General features: G+C 42.1%; 1 protein-coding gene across 6 annotated transcripts in view; it reads right to left on the reverse strand.

Annotated features, from left to right (window-relative positions):
• The window catches only part of IFT56 (intraflagellar transport 56), a 1,103,321-nt gene that overhangs the window by 186,587 nt on the left and 898,072 nt on the right, over window positions 1-18,662 (reverse strand). The window contains exon 14 of one of the 6 annotated variants that reach the window (XR_012235287.1): window positions 7,350-7,476. The exons of the other annotated variants lie outside the window; for them this stretch is intronic. The gene's annotated coding sequence lies outside the window, so the exon portion shown is untranslated. The remainder of the gene's footprint in view (window positions 1-7,349; window positions 7,477-18,662) is intronic. 6 annotated transcript variants of the gene reach the window in all.

An 18,662-nucleotide genomic window follows, 5' to 3' on the forward strand; every position in this document is an offset into this window, starting at 1 on the left:
ATAATGTACAAGTGAATCTGAGAGATTACATCAATAACAGAGTTAGGGAGGAGGTAGAATCCTTATGGGTAGAGCTCCAAAAGGGATGAATATAAGAGGAAAATAATACTGGGTATATGCTGTAGGCCCCCTAACCTGAGGGAGGAGGGGGAGATGGACCTCCTATCACAATTTGGATTAGCAGCAAGGATGGGAAGTGTTATCATAATGGGGGATTTTAATTATCCAGACTGGGCGGAGGAAACCACGCATTCGTCTAAGGCTCGCCAGTTCCTAAATGTCTTGCAGGACAATTTCATGGGTCAGATGGTAGACACACCAACTAGAAACAAGGCATTACTAGATATACTGATTACCAACAATACAGACCTGATCACAGATGTGGAAATACGGGGCAATTTAGGAAACAGCGATCGCAGGTCAATTGGCTTCAGTATAAATCACACAAATAGGAAACACAAGGGGAACACAAAGACACTGAATTTCAAAAGAGTCAACTTTCCTAAACTACGAACCTTGCTAGAAGATATAAATTGGGATAAAATCTTAGAAACAAAGAACACGGAGGAGAGATGGGTTTGCTTTAAGAGCATATTAAATTATTAAATAAGGGCATTAGCCAATGCATCCCATTGGGAAATAAATTTAAAAGAGTGAACAAAAGTCCTGGATGGCTTAACTATAATGTAAAAATGCATATAAAAGCAAAGGAGAAGGCCTACAAAAAATACAAGGCTGAGGTATCATCATTAGCATTCAGACTTTACAAAGAATGCAACAAGATATGTAAGGGTGCAATTAGGGCGGCTAAGATAGAACATGAAAGACGCATAGCAGAGGAGAGCAAAAAAAATCATCCCCAAATTTTTTTAAAGTATACAAACAGTAAAAAAGGGAGGACGGGCCATATTGGCCCCATAAAGAATGAGAAAGGACATCTGGTTACAAAGGATGGGAAGATGGCGAAGGTATTGAATTTATTCTTCTCCTCAGTCTTCACAAGGGAATCGGTGGGCTTCAGTAACCAAAACTGCAGTGTTTGTCCTCATGACACATCACAGGAAGCCCCCTCATGGCTAACAGAGGACAGAATTAGAAATAGACTTGGGAAACTTAACATTAATAAATCACCAGGACCAGATGGCTTGTACCCGAGGGTACTCAGGGAACTCAGTCAAGTAATTGCTAGACCATTGTTCATAAACATTACTGACAGTCTACTGACTGGAATTAAAGGAGCTGATTGGAGAAAAGCCAACGTAGCACCAATATTTAAAAAAGGGCCAAGATACATCCCTGGGAATGGCAGACCAGTTAGCCTAACATCAATAGTATGCAAGCTCTTGGAGGGGATGATAAGGGACTAAATACAAGATTTTAGTAATGAAAATGGTATCATTAGCAATAATCAGCATGGATTCATGAAGAATCGTTCTTGCCAAACCAATCTATTAGCCTTCTATGAGGAGGTGAGCTGCCATCTAGATAAAGGAAGGCCCGTAGACATGGTGTATCTGGATTTTGGGAAAACATTTGACACAGTTCCCCATAAACGTTTACTGTACAAAGTAAGGTCCGTTGGCATGGACCATATGGTGAGTACATGGATTGAAAACTGGCTACAAGGGCGAGTTTAGAGGGTGGAGATAAATGGGGAATACTCTGAATGGTCAGGGGTGGAAGTGGGGTTCCCCAGGGTTCTGTAATGGGACCAGTCTTGTTTAATTTGTTCATAAACGACCTGGTGGATGGGGAAAACAGCTCAATCTCTGTATTTGCGGATGACACGAAGCTAAGCAGGGCAATAACTTCACCGCAGGATATGGAAATCTTGCAAGAAGAGCTGAACAAATTAATGGGGTGGGCAACTACATGGCAAATGAGGTTTAATGTAGAAAAACGTACAATAATGCATTTGGGTGGCAAAAATATGAATGCAATCTACTCAATAGGGGGTGAACCTCTGGGGGAATCTAGGATGGAAAAGGACCTGGGGGTCCTAGTAGATGATAGGCTCAGCAATAGCATGCAATCCCAAGCTGCTGCTAACAAAGCAAACAGAATGTTGGCATGCATTAAAAAGGGGATTAACTCCAGGGATAAAGCGATAATTCTCCCAATCTACAAGACTCTGGTTCGGCCTCACCTGGAGTATGCTGTCCAGTTCTGGGCACCAGTCCTCAGGAAGGATGTACTGGAAATGGAGTGAGTACACAGAAGGGCAACAAAGCCAATAAATGGTCTGGTGGATATAAGTTATGAAGAAATGTTGCGAGCGCTGAACTTCTCTCTGGAGAAGAGATACTTGAGAAGGGATATGATTTAAATGTACAAATACCATACTGGTGAGCCAAAAATAGGGATAAAACTTTTTTGTGAAAGGAAGTTTAACAAGACACGTGGCCACTCACTAACATTAGAAGAAAAGAGGTTTACCCTTAAACTGCGTAGAGGGTTCTTTACTGCAAGAGCAGCAAGGATGTGGAATTCCCTTCCGCAGGCGGTGGTTTCAGCGGGGGACGTCGATAGTTTCAAAAAACTATTAGATAAGCACCTGAACGATCTCAACATACAGGGATATACAATGTAATACTGACCTATAATCACACACATAGGTTGTACTTAATGGACTTGAGTCTTCTTTCAACCTCACCTACTATGTAACTATGTCAAGTGGTGTGTCTGTGGAAATAGGACCTATAATGTTATATAATGGAATTATAATGTTATGTATTGGAACTTTGGAAGAGAAACACTGTAAATTTGTTTTATGTACAGTGGATATAAAAAGTCTACACACCCCTGATAAAATGTCAGGTTTCTGTGATGTAAAAAAATGACACAAAGATAAAAAATTTCAGAACTTTTTCCACCTTTAATGAGACCTATAAACTGTACAACTCAGTTGAACTACAAACTGAAATCTTTTAGGTGGAGGGAAGTATAAATAAAAAAAAAAATTATAATATGGTTGCATTCCCCTAAACTATTACTTTGTTGAAGCACCTTTTGGTTATATTACAGCACTCAGTCCTTTTGGGTAAGAGACTATGAGCATGGCACATCTTGTCTTGGCAAGATTTGCCCATTCTTTGCAAAAACACTCCAAATCCGTCAGATTGTGAGGGCATTTCCTGAGCACAGCCCTCTTCAGATCACCCCACAGATTTTCAATGGGATTCAGGTCTGGGCTCTGGCTGGGCCATTCCAAAACTTTAATCTTCTTCTGGGGAAGCCATTCCTTTGTTGATTTGGATGTATGCTTTGAGTCGTTGTCATGCTGAAAGATGAAGTTCCTCTTCATGTTCAACTTTCTAGCAGAAGCCTGAAGGTTTTGTGCCAATATTGACTGGTATTTGGAACTGTTCATAATTCCCTCTATCTTGACTAAGGCCCCTGTTCCGGCTGAAGAAAAACAGCCCCAAAGCATGATGCTGCCACCACCATGCTTCACTGTGGGTATGGTGTTCTTTTGGTGATATGCAGTGTTGTTTTTGTGACAAACATATCTTTTGGAATTATGGCCAAAAAGTTCAACCTTGGTTTCATCAGACCATAACACATTTTCCCACATGCTTTTGGGAGATTTCTGATGTTTTTTTGCAAAATTTAGCCGGGCTTGCATGTTTTTCTTCATAAGAAAAGGCTTCCGTCTTGCCATACTACCCCATAGCCCAGACATATGAAGAATACGGGAGATTGTTGCCACATGTACCACACAGCCAGTACTTGCCAGATATTCCTGCAGCTCCTTTTATATTGCTGTAGGCCTCTTGGCAGCCTCCCTGACCGTTTTTCTTCTCGTCTTTTCATCAATGTCAAGCTCTTGGTAATGTCACTGTTGTGCCATATTTTCTCCACTTGATGACTGTCTTTACTGTGTTCTATGGTATATCTAATGCCTTGGAAATTCTTTTGTACCCTTCTCCTGACTGATACATTTTAACAAAGAGATCCCTCTGATGCTTTGGAACTCTCTGCAGACCATGGCTTTTGCTGTAGGATATGACTAAGAAAATGTCAGGAAAGACCTACTAGAACGGCTGAAATTTATTTGGGGTTAATCAGAGGCACTTTAAATTATGGCAGGTGTGTACTGACTCCATTTAACATGAGTTTGAGCGTGATTGCTTAATTCTGAACACCGCTACAGTACATTCCTAGTTATAAGAGGGTGTGCACACTTATGCAACCACACTATTTTATTTATTTTTATTCTGAAATTATTTATCTTTGTCTCCCTTTTTTTTTTACATCACAGAAACCTGACATTTTAAAAGAGGTGTGTAGACTTTTTATATCCACTGTATACTAGGGTAGGGTGAACGGTTCGGGCCGAGCATAAGTTCGGGCCGAACTTTGGTTGTTAGGATGCTCTGCGAACACCGGACAATATGCGGTGTTCGGGGCAAATTCGAAACACCATTAAAGTCACTAACATGAAAAATCAAAAGTGCTCATTTTAAAGGCTTATATGCAAGTTATTTGCCATAAAAAGTGTTTGGGGACCTGGGTCCTGCCCCAGGGGACATGTATCCATGCAAATTTTTTTTTTAAAAACGCCCGTTTTTTCAGGAGCAGTGATTTTTTTAATGCTTAAAGTGAAACAATAAAAACGAAATATTCCTTTAACCACTTGCCAACCGCCTCACGCAGATATACTGCGGCAGAATGGCACGGGCAAAGTAACGTATGGGTACATTACTTGCCTCCCGCGGGTGGGGGGTCCGATCGGTCCCTAAACGATCAGAGGTGAGGGGGAGGCCATCCATTCGTGGCCAGCCCCTTGCGATCGCTCCCAGCCAACGACATTCTTCCTCTGCCTCTGAAATGTAAACAGCGGCAGAGGAAGTGATGTCATCTCTCCTCGAGCCGGTCTTTTCGTTCCGGTGCCGATGAGAGAAGACATCGATGTGAGTTGCACCAACACTACACAAACAGTAGAACACACTAGGCACACATTTCACCCCCAATCATCCCCCGAACACCCCCCTGTACCCCCTGTCACAGTGACACCAATAGCAATTTTTTTTTTCTGATTATTGCATTGGTGTCAGTTTGTGACAGTTATAAGTGGTAGGGCAGTTAGTGGTAGCCCCCTTTAGGTCTAGGATACCCCCCTAACCTCCCCTAATAAAGGTTAACCCCTTGATCACCCCCTGTCGCCAGTGTCACTAAGTGATCATTTTTCTGATCGCTGTATTAGTGTCACAGGTGACACTAGTTAGGGAGTTAAGTATATAGGTTCGCTGTCAGCTTTTTATAGCGTCAGGGACCCCCATATACTACCTAATAAAGGTTTTAACCCCCTGATTGCCCCCTAGTTAACCCTTTCACCAGTGATCACCATATAAGTGTTACGGGTGATGCTGGTTAGTTAATTTTTTATAGTTTCAGGGCACCCTCCATTTATTACCTAATAAAGGTTTAACCCCCTGATCACCCAGTGGTGATATAAGTTAAGTTTTAGGGTCAGATAAGGTCTGCATCGCCCCAGGCAGCGTCAGGTTAGCGCCAGTACCGCTAACACCCACGTACGCAGAATACACCTCCCTTAGTGGTATAGTATCTGAACATATCAATATCTGATCTGCTCAGATCTATACTAGCGTCCCCAGCAGTTTAGGGTTCCCAAAAATGGAGTGTTAGCAGGATCAGCCCAGATACCTGCTAGCACCTGCGTTTTGCCCCTCGGCCCAGCCCAGCCCACCCAAGTGCAGTATCGCTCGATCACTGTCACTTACAAAACACTAAACACACATAACTGCAGCGTTCACAGAGTCAGGCCTGATCCCTGTGATCGTTAACAGTTTTTGTTGGTAGCGTTTTGATACAGTTGCTAACAGTCAGGAGCTTTTTTGCCTGTGAGTCTCACTAGTGTACCACTAAATTTAGAGCCCAAAATGGCAAATCGAAGGTACACTAGTGAAGAGGCCTACACGTTTCTGAGCATGACAGATAGTGAAGAGGAAGTCACTCATCTGTCAGACTCAGGCTCAGAATACGATCCTGTAGAGGACAGCGGCTCCATGACAGATAGCTCTGACAATGGAGTTGAGGTCCCTGCCAAGGTCAGGCGTACCAGACCCCGATCTTCTTCTGCTGTTGTTGAGGTGCAAGAATCGCAGGTCCCTCGTATGGAGCAGAGCAGTACTAGCGCCGCTATTCGTTGTGGTGAACTGGCAAGCACCAGCGGCCTAGTACACCCTGGTCGTACATCCAGCACTGCAGTAACACTTGGTGACGTGGCGAGTCCCATAAGTGCAGTTCAAGCTGGTGAGGTGGCAAGCACAAGTAGTGTCCCGCTACCACCAAGAAGAAGACGAACACAGGCCCGTCGTGCCCATAGTGTCCTTCCTGCTGCATTCGCCAATCCTAATTGGGAACCCACCACTTCTGCAGCACCCGTACTTCCCCCATTCACTGGCCAACCCAGCATTCAGGTGGAAACAGTTTATTTTATGTCACTTTTTTTTTTTATTCGCTGTTTTTCAACGAAGATCTCTATAGATCTATTGTGGACAAAAGCAATTTGTATGCTGGTCAACACATCGCCACTATTCCCCAGTCCTCCCTTGCCAGAGATTGGAAACCAATTACGGTTTCCAAATTTAAGATCTTTCTGGCCCTTTCCCTCAACATGGGCATAACTAAAAAGCGTGAGTTGCGGTCATATTGGTCCACTGACCCAATTCACCATATGCCCTTGTTCTCTGCCTCCATGACCAGGGCACGATACGAGCAGATTTTGCGGTTCATGCACTTCAACAACAATGAACTCTGTCGTCCTCGTGGAGACCCTGAATACGATTGGCTCTACAAAATTCGGCCCCTCGTAAACCACTTCAACTAACGTTTTACAGACTTGTTTACTCCCCATCAAGTTGTCTGCATTGATGAGTCCCTGATTAAGTTTTCTGGCTGCTTGTCATTCAAACAGTACCTTCCCGGCAAGCGTGCCAGATATGGGGTCAAGATGTATAAGCTCTGTGACAGGGCCACAGGCTATACATGTAGTTTTATGGTTTACGAGGGCAAAGATAGTCACGTAGAGCCGAGAAACTGCCCCGACTACATAGGAAGCGCTGGCAAGATTGTGTGGGACTTGGTGTCACACTTATTCAGAAGGGGTACCACTTGTATGTGGACAATTATTACACTAGCATGCCACTTTTTGGTCACCTTTTTGATCAACAGATTGGAGCATGTGGCACCGTGCGACCTAATTGCCAGGGCTTTCCCCAGCGGCTTGTAGATTTCCGTCTTAGGCTGGGGGAGAGAGCCTGCTTCAAGTGTAATAACTTGCTTGCTATGAAGTGGAGGGATAATAAGAATGTTTTCGTTCTTACCTCCCTTCATGCAGACACGACGGTCCAAATGACTATAGCGACTGGTGTTGTGGAGAAACCCCTCTGTGTCCACGAATATAACCTTAACATGGGAGGGGTAAACCTCAATGACGAGTTGGCGCCGTACCTAGTTAAAATAAGAGAAAATCTGCTGCGCCAACCAAACAAGCAAATAAGAAAACAAGCAGCCAACACCACCAATTAGACTAATTGTGAAAATAAATGTAAGAACGAAAAAGTGTAGCGCTATAATGTGTCAGTCAGCAACACTATAAAATGTGCTGAGTAACATACCCAGAGTGTATCAAATGTTAAGTCCTGCTAGACCTCATAGGAAAAAACAAAAAACCAGTGGGAAATCTAATATTCAAAAGAAAAACACTACTAGTAACATGTCCTATGTATTAAACAGTGTGGATTATATGTGCATCAAAAGGTTAAACCCAAACCCTCAAAACAAAACACAAACATGTAAGGATGGGGATAAGTGATAGATCCTTGGGGTTTTGGTCAGTTCGTTTAATCAAGCAGAGAAATCCTGGAGCATAGACATAAAACTCATAGTAGCATCCATTCTTATCTCCGATAGATTCTTCCAATATTCAGCCAGGTACAAGAGTAACATAAAATGCCCTTACTGGACGTGGTGGACTCACAGGCCGTTGGCAGTGAGTCATACGAGCTTGAACCGTAAAGCACGGTAAGGCAACAGCTGTTCCTGGTCCACAACAGAAAGATCCTGGGAAGGTCTCCAATCCCGAGCGGTCCCCCCGATTCGTCCTCCAACAATCACTTGGGTCTCAGGCAATTTGAGACGGGGAAAATAGGAGAAAGAAGGCTCCACATCCGGATTATCAGGAAATTTATTGTATAAAAAATTCCAACAAAAAAAATCGAATAAAAGCAAAGTTCATACAGACGTATAAAGATGTGTTTAGCGCAGTAGACAGATGGTTTAAGGTAGCGTCCTACACCCGACGCGTTTCGTCTGAAAAGACATCAACTGGGGTACAGCTAACCTCTCATCTGCTGCGCTATTTATTTAAAAGTACTTAAATTTACATCGGGGACACCTGTGCGGCGTGACTTCCGGGTTTATGTCATGTGAGGGTATTCTTAGTCAGCTGACTGCCCAGTTAGCCTATCCCAGGGTGAATGCCAGCTCCAAACCAAGCCTCAGTTTGAATCTCCTGTCCAACCAATTGTAATTGGGCGGTGAGGACATGTGATTACCACGTCCGAGCGTCACAACGTGGTGACGCGGAACGCAAACTATTCATCCTAGTTAGCTGGTATTTCTGGGTATGTGCGTCATCGCGTATTTACGCGGTAACGTCACGCGTCAGTCGTACCCTCTCATTTTTCGGAAAGTGCATACAGCTAGGAACACCGCCTATCGCGCAGGCGCAACAGCGCAAGAACCAAGGGTCCTTCCCACTTCAGTGCATCAAGGCGTAGTGTTATAAACAGGCACCCATCGGAAACACTTCTTCACTATGTTAGCCACTCATATTATTCCCTGTATCAACCAGGATCGCCTGACACAAATCCGATGGGCTGTTTAATGTCCAGGGAGAATAAAATCATTGGGGCATAGGAGTAGTGTAGGTGCACAGACTATTAAATCATCGAGGGAAACTTTGGATGTGAGACTATAATAGTCAGACACACATGTTCACCCATGTTTACAACCATTGCTCCCAAGTATTAGCAAAGCAGTGCAATCATCTTAAAAAACTGCATATTATAATAAAAATATATATAAAAATTTTTTTTTTAAAAAATACATACATAAAAAAAATATACAAATATATCTAAAGAAGTATATAGCCACATAGAGTAGAAACCCACTCCATGCTTGCCAAACAAACCATCTAGCAGGAACCCACTCCATGCTTGCCAAACAAACCATCTAGCAGGAACCCACTCCATGCTTGCCAAACAAACCATATATGTCTAAGGAAGAGGACATATATACTTCTTTTCTGACAACCCAAAGTGGATCTCAGATACACCCTAATTTAATGAAAAAAAGGGGAAAAGAGGAACAATATGTATATGAAAATAAAAATAAAAATAATAAAAATCACAAAAAAGGGGCATTGCTGAAAAAATTGCTACTAAAAATATTGGAGACGTGTGGAATCGGTCCAATAGGAATAGTAACATCTGATGCAGAATAAAGTAACCACAGTTAACCAAAATCATGGAGATTTAACGTAAAGGGATGAAAAGAGGGACATGACTAGAATCTTAAGACTGATTAATAAACGCATTAATGTCCCACTCAATGTTTAAACCATAGGGTACGTAGCATTTAATTTGGTGTATCCACCAGGTTTCGAGTCTGGAGACTCCCCTTACGTTAGATTCCCCTCTCCAATGTGGTATAAACCGATCTATGACCTGAAAAGTAGTCCCTGCTGGATTGCGGTCGTGATGTAATGCATAGTGTTTGGGAACACTATGGTTGGTTTTACCTTTTTTAAATTGCTGAAATGTGTTCTTTCACCCTAGTGGTAAAGTTACGTATTGTCCGGCCAATATATTGCTTTTTGCACGGACAAGTGATAAGATATACAATGTATGGAGTTTTACATGTAGCGAATTGCTTTATTTTGTATTCTTTACCTGTAATAGTAGAATTGAATGTTTCTATTTTACGTGCTTGACAGACATTCCATTTGCAAACTGTGCATCTTCGACATGGATAAAATCCCTTCATATTGTGAAAGAATGATATCCTATTTGGGGGATCTATCACATTCGGTGCGATCTGTCCTTTGATTGATGGAGCACCCCTAAAATTAGTGGCTGCCTGTTCGGGTAATACAGGGCCCAGAATGGTATCACTTTTCAGTATTTTCCAGTGTTTTTTAATGATGTCCTTAACTTGTTTGTGTTGAGTGGAAAAGTTTGTCAGAAACGACCACTTATGCTTGGAGTCTCCGTGTTTTTTCGGTCTTTCTGATTGAGCCACCAATAGAGAAGCCCGATCTATTAGGGCTACCTGTCGAATCCCCTTGGTAATGAGGGAATTGTCATATCCCTTTTCACAGAAACGTGATTTTAAGATCTCTGCCTGTAGGAAATAGTCAGAGAGGTGGGAGCAATTTCTCCTGATTCTCATAAGCTGGCTTCTCGGGACAGACTTAAGCCATGCCTTGTGATGGCAGCTATCGGTCGGAATATAGCCATTCCGGTCCATAGCCTTGAAATATGTTTTAGTATCCAGACGACCATTATTGGATATGATCTCTAAATCCAAAAAGTGGATTCTGGACAGACTGGCTTCATAAGTCAAGTGGATACCTCTCTGGTTTTTATTCAGAGTCGCAATAAATGCATCCAAAGAGTCCATACTGCCCCTCCATAGGAGGAGGATATCGTCTATGTACCTCACCCACAAAGCTAACTCTGGGGGGTTTAAAGCATAGACGACATCCTCCTCCCATTTGGCCATGAAAATATTCGCCAGGCTGGGGGCAAATTTTGCCCCCATGGCTACTCCCTTTGTTTGTAGATAAAACTGGTCATTATACCAAAAATAATTAGCACCTGTGGCAAATTTGAGTAAATCCATAATGAATTTTCTCTGTGTTCAGGGGATGTTCCTCTCTCTTGAAAGGAAAAACTCCACCGCTTCCAGGCCCTGAGTTTGGGGTATACATGTAAATAAGGACGTGACGTCCGCAGTGGCTAATATTAAGTTCTTAGTATCTGTAACCTGCTGTAATTTCGTTATGGTGTCTCTCGTATCCTTCAGAAAAGAAGGGACAGCTTGAACTATCGGTTGGAGGAAAAAATCGATATATTTCCCTACCCGAGAAGTTATAGAGTTAATGCCACTGATGATCGGGCGTCCTGGCGGGTGTATCGCATTTTTATGCACTTTCGGCAAATAGTACATAATGGGGATACGCGGTGCCACTGGTACTAAGAAATGTTTTTCTTTTTTGTTCAAAATACCCAGTTGTGACCCAGTATCTACCAAGTCAATAAGTGTCCTTTTATATTCTAAGGTTGGATTTTTTTGAAGGTGGCGGTATGTCTCAGAATCACCGAGGATCTTAGTCATCTCACTGTGGTAGTCAAGGATCTATCACTTATCCCCATCCTTACATGTTTGTGTTTTGTTTTGAGGGTTTGGGTTTAACCTTTTGATGCACATATAATCCACACTATTTAATACATAGGACATGTTACTAGTAGTGTTTTTCTTTTGAATATTAGATTTCCCACTGGTTTTTTGTTTTTTCCTATGAGGTCTAGCAGGACTTAACATTTGATACACTCTGGGTATGTTACTCAGCACATTTTATAGTGTTGCTGACTGACACATTATAGCGCTACACTTTTTCGTTCTTACGCCGTACCTAGTTGCCCGTAAGGCCAGACTCTGGTACAAAAAAGTGTCTGTTTATTTATTTCAATTGGCTTTGCTGAATGCTCATGTGCTATACAGAGCTTTAGGACGGACTGGATCCTTCCTTAAATTCCAGGAAGAGATTGTCAGAGCCCTTCTGTTTCCAGACGGTGCTCCACCTCACCTTCCCCAACCAAATGCAGTAAGCCGGCTGCATGAGAGGCATTTTCCGTATGTCCTCCTGAGTACCCCTACCCAACGAGCCCCCCAAAGATGATGTCGTGTCTGCAGCAAGCGCGGATATAGGCGTGACACCCGGTTTTATTGTCCCTCCTGTCCTGACAATTCTGGTCTTTGCATTGGTGAATGTTTTGAACGCTACCATTCACTAATTGAGTATTAGCGTAGGGTACAGCACTGCACGGACTAGGCACACTAACACAGGGTCTCCCAAGATGCCATCGCATTTTGAGAGACCCAAACCTGGTACCAGTTACAAAAGTTATAGTTACAAAAAAAAGTGTAACAAAAAAACCAAAAAAACAAAAATAGTTGTCGTTTTATTGTTCTCTCTCTATTGTTCTGCTCTTTTTTACTGTATTCTATTCTGCAATGTTTTATTGTTATTATGTTTTACCATGTTTGCTTTTCAGGTATGCAATTTGTTTTATACTTTATTGTGTTTTATTGTTAAGCATTTTTTTGTTTTCAGGTACGCCATTTAGCTGCAGAGCGGATTTATTTATCTTGACAGCAACAGCGTTTGCTCCCACGATACATAAAGCCGTGACTCCAGCGCTGTCAGAGGTGATTTCACCACCACAGTTACATACTACAGCATATATGCCGAAGCGTGGGGGAAGCAGTGGGTGGAGGAGCGATTTGCTCCTACCTTTTGCGGGAGAATGCCCCCATGCTTTGGCATATATATATTTTAGGCACAGGTTGCGTTAAATGTTTTATTTTTTACTATTTTTTTTTGGATTTGCTTTGCAGGTATGGTAAGTCTTACTGTTATACTGTAATGTTACTTTGTTTTATTGTTAACCATCATTTGTTTAGCAGGTACGCCATTCAGTTGCAGCGCAGATTTATCTATCTTGACAGCAACAGCGTTTGCTCCCACGATACATAAAGCTGTGACTCCAGCGCTGTAGGAGGTGATTTCACCACAACAGTTAAAAAAAGAGCATATATGCCAAAGCATGGGGGCAGCAGGGGTGGAGGAGCGATTTGCTCCTACCTTTTGGGGCAGATGCCCCCATGTTTCGGCATATATAAACGGTGCATGTATGCCCATCATTAGAAGTGGGTGGATGAAGGGAGGTATTCTAATGGTGGGCATACCCACCGATCAATATCTTTTTTTTCGTTCAGCCCACAGGCTGCATGAAAAAAGTTTACAATATATGCCCAACAAGGACCAGCAACGTACTGGTATGTTGCTGGACTTTGAGTGGTTATACCAGAATGATGCCTGCAGGTTTAGGTATCATCTTGGTATCATTCTTTTCAGCCAGCGGTCGGATTTAGTGTAAAAGCAATCCTAGCGGCTAATTAGCCTCTAGACTGCTTTTACAAGCAGTGGGAGAGAATGCCCCCCCACCATCTTCCATGTTTTTCTCTGGCTCTCCTGTCCCAACAGGGAACCTGAGAATGCAGCCGGTGATTCAGCCAGCTGACCATAGAGCTGATCAGAGACCAGAATGGCTCCAAACATCTCTATGGCCTAAGAAACCAGAAGCTACGAGCATTTCATGATTTTGCCGGATGTAAACAGCGCCATTGGGAAATTGGGAAAGCATTTTATTACACCGATCTTGGTGTGGTCAGCTGCTTTGAGGGCAGAGGAGAGATCTAGGGTCTAATAGACCCCAATTTTTTCAAAAAAAGAGTACCTGTCACTACCTATTGCTATCATAGGGGATAATTACATTCCCTGAGATAACAATAAAAATGATAAAAAAAAAAAAATGAAAGGAACAGTTTAAAAATAAGATAAAAAAGCAAAAAAATAAAAAAAAGCACCCCTGTCCCCCCCTGCTCTCGAGCAAAAGCGAACGCAAGCGTCGGTCTGGCGTCAAATGTAAACAGCAATTGCACCATGCATGTGAGGTATCACCGCGAAGGTCAGATCGAGGGCAATAATTTTAGCAGTAGACATCCTCTGTAAATCTAAAGTGGTAACCTGTAAAGGCTTTTAAAAATGTATTTAGTTTGTTGCCACTGCACGTTTGTGCGCAATTTTAAAGCATGTCATGTTTGGTATCCATGTACTCAGCCTAGATCATCTTTTTCATTTCATCAAACATTTGAGCAATTTAGTGTGTTTTAGTGCATTAAAATTTAAAAAAGTGTGTTTTTTCCCAAAAAAATGCGTTTAAAAAAATCGCTGCGCAAATACTGTGTGGAAAAAAAAAGAAACACCCACCATTTTAATTTCTAGGGCATTTGCTTTAAAAAAATATATAATGTTTGGGGGTTCAAAGTAATTTTCTTGCAAAAAACATTTTTTTTCATGTAAACAGAAAGTGTCAGAAAGGGCTTTGTCTTCAAGTGGTTAGAAGAGTGGGTGATGTGTGACATAATCTTCTAAATGTTGTGCATAAAATGCCAGGACAGTTCAAAACCCCATTTTGGAAAGTAGACACCCCAAGCTATTTGCTGAGAGGCATGTCGAGTAAAATGGAATATTTTATATTGTAACACAAGTTGTGGGAAAAAGACAAATTTTTTTTTTTTTTTTGCACAGAGTTGTCACTAAATGATATATTGCCCAAACATGCCATGGGAATATGTGAAATTACACCCCAAAACACATTCTGTTGCCTCTCCTGACTACGGGCATACCACGTGTGAGACTTTTTGGGAGCCTAGCCGCGTACGGGACCCTGAAAACCAAGCACCGCCTTCAGGCTTTCTAAGGGCGTAAATATTTGATTTCACTCTTCACTGCCTTTCACAGTTTCAGAGGCCATGGAATGCCCACGTGGCATAAAACCCCCCCAAATGACCCTATTTTAGAAAGTAGACACCCCAAGCTATTTGCTGAGAGGTATAGTGAGTATTTTCGAAACTGTGATAGGTAGTGAGAAGTGAATCAAAAATTTACGCCCTTAGAAATCCTGAAGGCGGTGATTGGTTTTCGGGGCCCCGTATGCAGCTAGGCTCCCAAAAAGTCACACATGTGATATCCTCTTACTCAGGAGAATCAGCAGAATGTATTTTGGGGTGCAATTCCACATATGCCCATGGCCTGTGTGAGCAATATATCATTTGGTGACAACTTTGTGCAAAAAAAAAGTTTGTCATTTTCCTGCAACTTGTGGCAAAATATAAAATATTCCATGGACTCAACATGCCTCTCAGCAAATAGCTTGGGGCGTCTACTTTCCAAAATGGGGTCATTTAGGGGGGGGGGGGTGTGCCATCTTGGCATTTTAAGGCCTTCAAAACTGTGATAGGTAGTGAGGAGTGAAATCAAAAATTTACGCCCTTAGAAACCCTGAAGGCGGTGCTTGGTTTCGGGGCCCCGTACGTGGCTAGGCTCCCAAAAAGTCCCACACATGTGGTATCTCCATACTCAGGAGAATCAGCTAAATGTATTTTGGGGTGCAATTCCACATATGCCCATGGCCTGTGTGAGCAATATATTATTTAGTGACAACTTTTTGGATTTTTTTTTTTTTTTGTCATTACATCACTTGGGACAAAAAAAAATAATATTCAATAGGCTCAACATGCCTCTCAGCAATTTCCTTGGGGTGTCTACTTTCCAAAATGGGGTAATTTGGGGGGTTTTGTACTGCCCTGCCATTTTAGCACCTCAAGAAATGACATAGGCAGTCATAAACTAAAAGCTGTGTAAATTCCAGAAAATGTACCCTAGTTTGTAGACGCTATAACTTTTGCGCAAACCAATAAATATATGCTTATTGACATTTATTTTACCAAAGACATGTGGCCGAATACATTTTGGCCTAAATGTATGACTAAAATTGAGTTTATTGGATTTTTTTATAACAAAAAGTTGAAAAGATCATTTTTTTCAAAATTTTTGGTCTTTTTCCATTTATAGTGCAAAAAATAAAAACCACAGAGGTGATCAAATACCGTCAAAAGAAAGCTCTAATTGTGGAAAGAAAAGGGCGCAAATTTTGTTTGGGTACAGCATTGCATGACCGCGCAATTAGCAGTTAAAGTGACGCAGTGCCAAATTGTAAAAAGTGCTCTGGTCGCGAAGGGGGTAAATCCTTCCGGGGCTGAAGTGGTTAACCACTTGACCACTGGGCACTTAACCCTTTCATGACTAAGCCTATTTTTGAAATTTGCTGTTTACAAGTTAAAATCTGCATTTGTTGCTAGAAAATTACTTAGAACCCCCAAACATTATATATATTTTTTTAGCAGAGAATCTAGAGAATAAAATGGTGATAGTTGCAATACTTTATGTCACACTTTATTTGTGCAGCAGTGTTTTAAACGCGAATTTTTGGAAAAGGGACACTTTCATGAATTTTAAAAAATCCAAACAGTAAAGTTACCCCAATTTTTTTGTATAATGTGAAAGATGATGTTATGCCCAGTAAATAGACACCAAACATGTCACGCTTTATAATTGCACGCACTCGCGGATTGGCGACCAACTACGGTACCTAAGAATTTCCATAGGCAACGATTTAAATTTTTTTTACGGTTACCAGGTTAAAGTTACAGAGGAGGTCTAGTGCTAGAATTATTATTCTCGCTCTGACGATCGCGGCGATACACCACATGTGTGATTTGAACACCGTTTACATATGCGGGCGCGACTTCCGTATGCGTTTTCTTTGCTGCGTGAGCTCGCGGGGACGGGGGCGCTTTAAAAAAAATTTTTCTTCTTATTTATTTTGTTGTGTTTAAAAAAAAAAATTTTTTGATGACTTTTATTACTGTCACAAGGAATGTAAACATCCCTTGTGACAGTAACAGGTGGTGACAGGTACTCTTTATGGAGGGATCGGGGGTCTAAAAGACCCCCGATCCCTCCTTTGCACTTCAAAGTATTCAGATCTGCGAAAATAGCGATTCTGAATACTGTGTATTTTTAAAAAACCGGTGCCATTGGCAGCCGAGTAAACGGGAAGTGACGTCATGACGTCGCTTCGGCGTTTACAATTGGAAGGCTGGAACAAAGCCGCGCACGGCTTCGTTCCAGCCCGCCCCCAGCCGCCGGAGGCAGCCGATTGGTCACCGGGCATCCCGATCGCACGGGAGGCCCGGTAAGAGCGGCGGGAGGTGGCGGGAGGGGGGGACGTCCCCTCCCGCTCCCCCAGTTTAACAGCCGAGCGGCTTTTAGCCGCATCAGTTGTTATACTCGGATAGCTGATCGCCCGCTCTAAACAACGGCAGCTGCGGGCATCATCCCGGTATAACCCCGGAAAGCCGAGTACGCACATCTGCGTACGCTCGGCGGGAAGGGGTTAAACCCCCTTCCTAACCAGACCAATTTTCAGCTTTCGGTGCTCTCACACTTTGAATGACAATTACTCAGTCATGTAACACTGTACCCATATGACATTTTTGTCCTTTTTTTTCACACAAATAGAGCTTTCTTTTGGTGGTATTTAATCACCACTGGGTTTTTTATTTTTTGCGCTAAAAATAAAAAAATACTGAAAATTCTGTAAATAAAAAAAAAAAAAAAATTCTTTGTTTCTGTTAAAATTTAGAAAATTAGTAATTTTTCTTCATGTATTTTGGCCAAAATTTATAATGCTACATATCCTTGGTAAAAATAATCAAAATTGGTGTATATTATTTGGTCGGTGAGAAAGTTATAGAGTCCACAAGCTATGGTGCCAATCTCTGAAAATTGATCACACCTGAAGTACTGACGGCCTCATTTCTTGAGACCCTAACATGCCAGGAAAGTACAAATACCCCCCAAATGACCCCTGTTTGGAAAGTAGACATTCCAAGGTATTTAAAAAGAGGTATGGTGAGGTTTTTGAAGTTGTAATGTTTTCCCACAATTCTTTGCAAAATCAAGTTTTTTTTTATTTTTTATTTTTTTCACAAAATTTGTCATATTATCAGGTTATTTCTCACACACAGCATATGCATACCACAAATTACACCCCAAAATACATTCTGCTACTCCTCCTGAGTATGGCAATACCACATGCGTGAGACTTTTACACAGCGTGGCGTTCTAGGGGCATAAATTTCAAGTCTAATTACACTTTGAAGCACTGTAGTAGCATAGATGCAAACTGATGTGGCATGGATGGGATGGCTGAGTATGGGTGGGATGACTGGGTATGGCTGAGTATAGCTGGGTATTGCTGAGTATGGATTGATGAGTATTGCAGAGTATGGATGGATGAGTATTGCAGAGTATGGATGGATGGATGCGTATTGCAGAGTATGGATGGATGGATGCGTATTGCAGAGTATGGATGGATGGATGCGTATTGCAGAGTATGGATGGATGGATGCGTATTGCAGAGTATGGATGGATGGATGAGTATTGCTGAGTATGGATGGATGAGTATTGCAGACTATGGATGAATGGATGAGTATTGCTGAGTATGGATGGATGAGTATTGCAGAGTATGGATGGATGAGTATTGCAGAGTATGGATGGATGGATGAGTATTGCAGAGTATGGATGGATGGATGAGTATTGCAGAGTATGGATGGAAGAGTATTGCAGACTATGGATGAATGGATGAGTATTGCTGAATGAGTATTGCAGAGTATGGATGGATGGGTATTACAGACTATGGATGGATGAGTATTGCAGAGTATGGATGGATGGATGAGTATTGCAGAGTATTTTGGCAGAGTATTGCAGAGTATATTGGTAGAGTATTGCAGGGTATGGATGTGGCTGGAATGGGCACTGAGCAGCGCTGTGGGCACTATACATCCAGCCCACAGCGCTGCTGCAAACGATCTCTCCC

This window comes from Aquarana catesbeiana, linkage group LG07 (assembly GCF_042186555.1).
Source record: "Aquarana catesbeiana isolate 2022-GZ linkage group LG07, ASM4218655v1, whole genome shotgun sequence".
In the NCBI taxonomy this organism is placed as follows: Eukaryota; Metazoa; Chordata; class Amphibia; order Anura; family Ranidae; genus Aquarana; species Aquarana catesbeiana.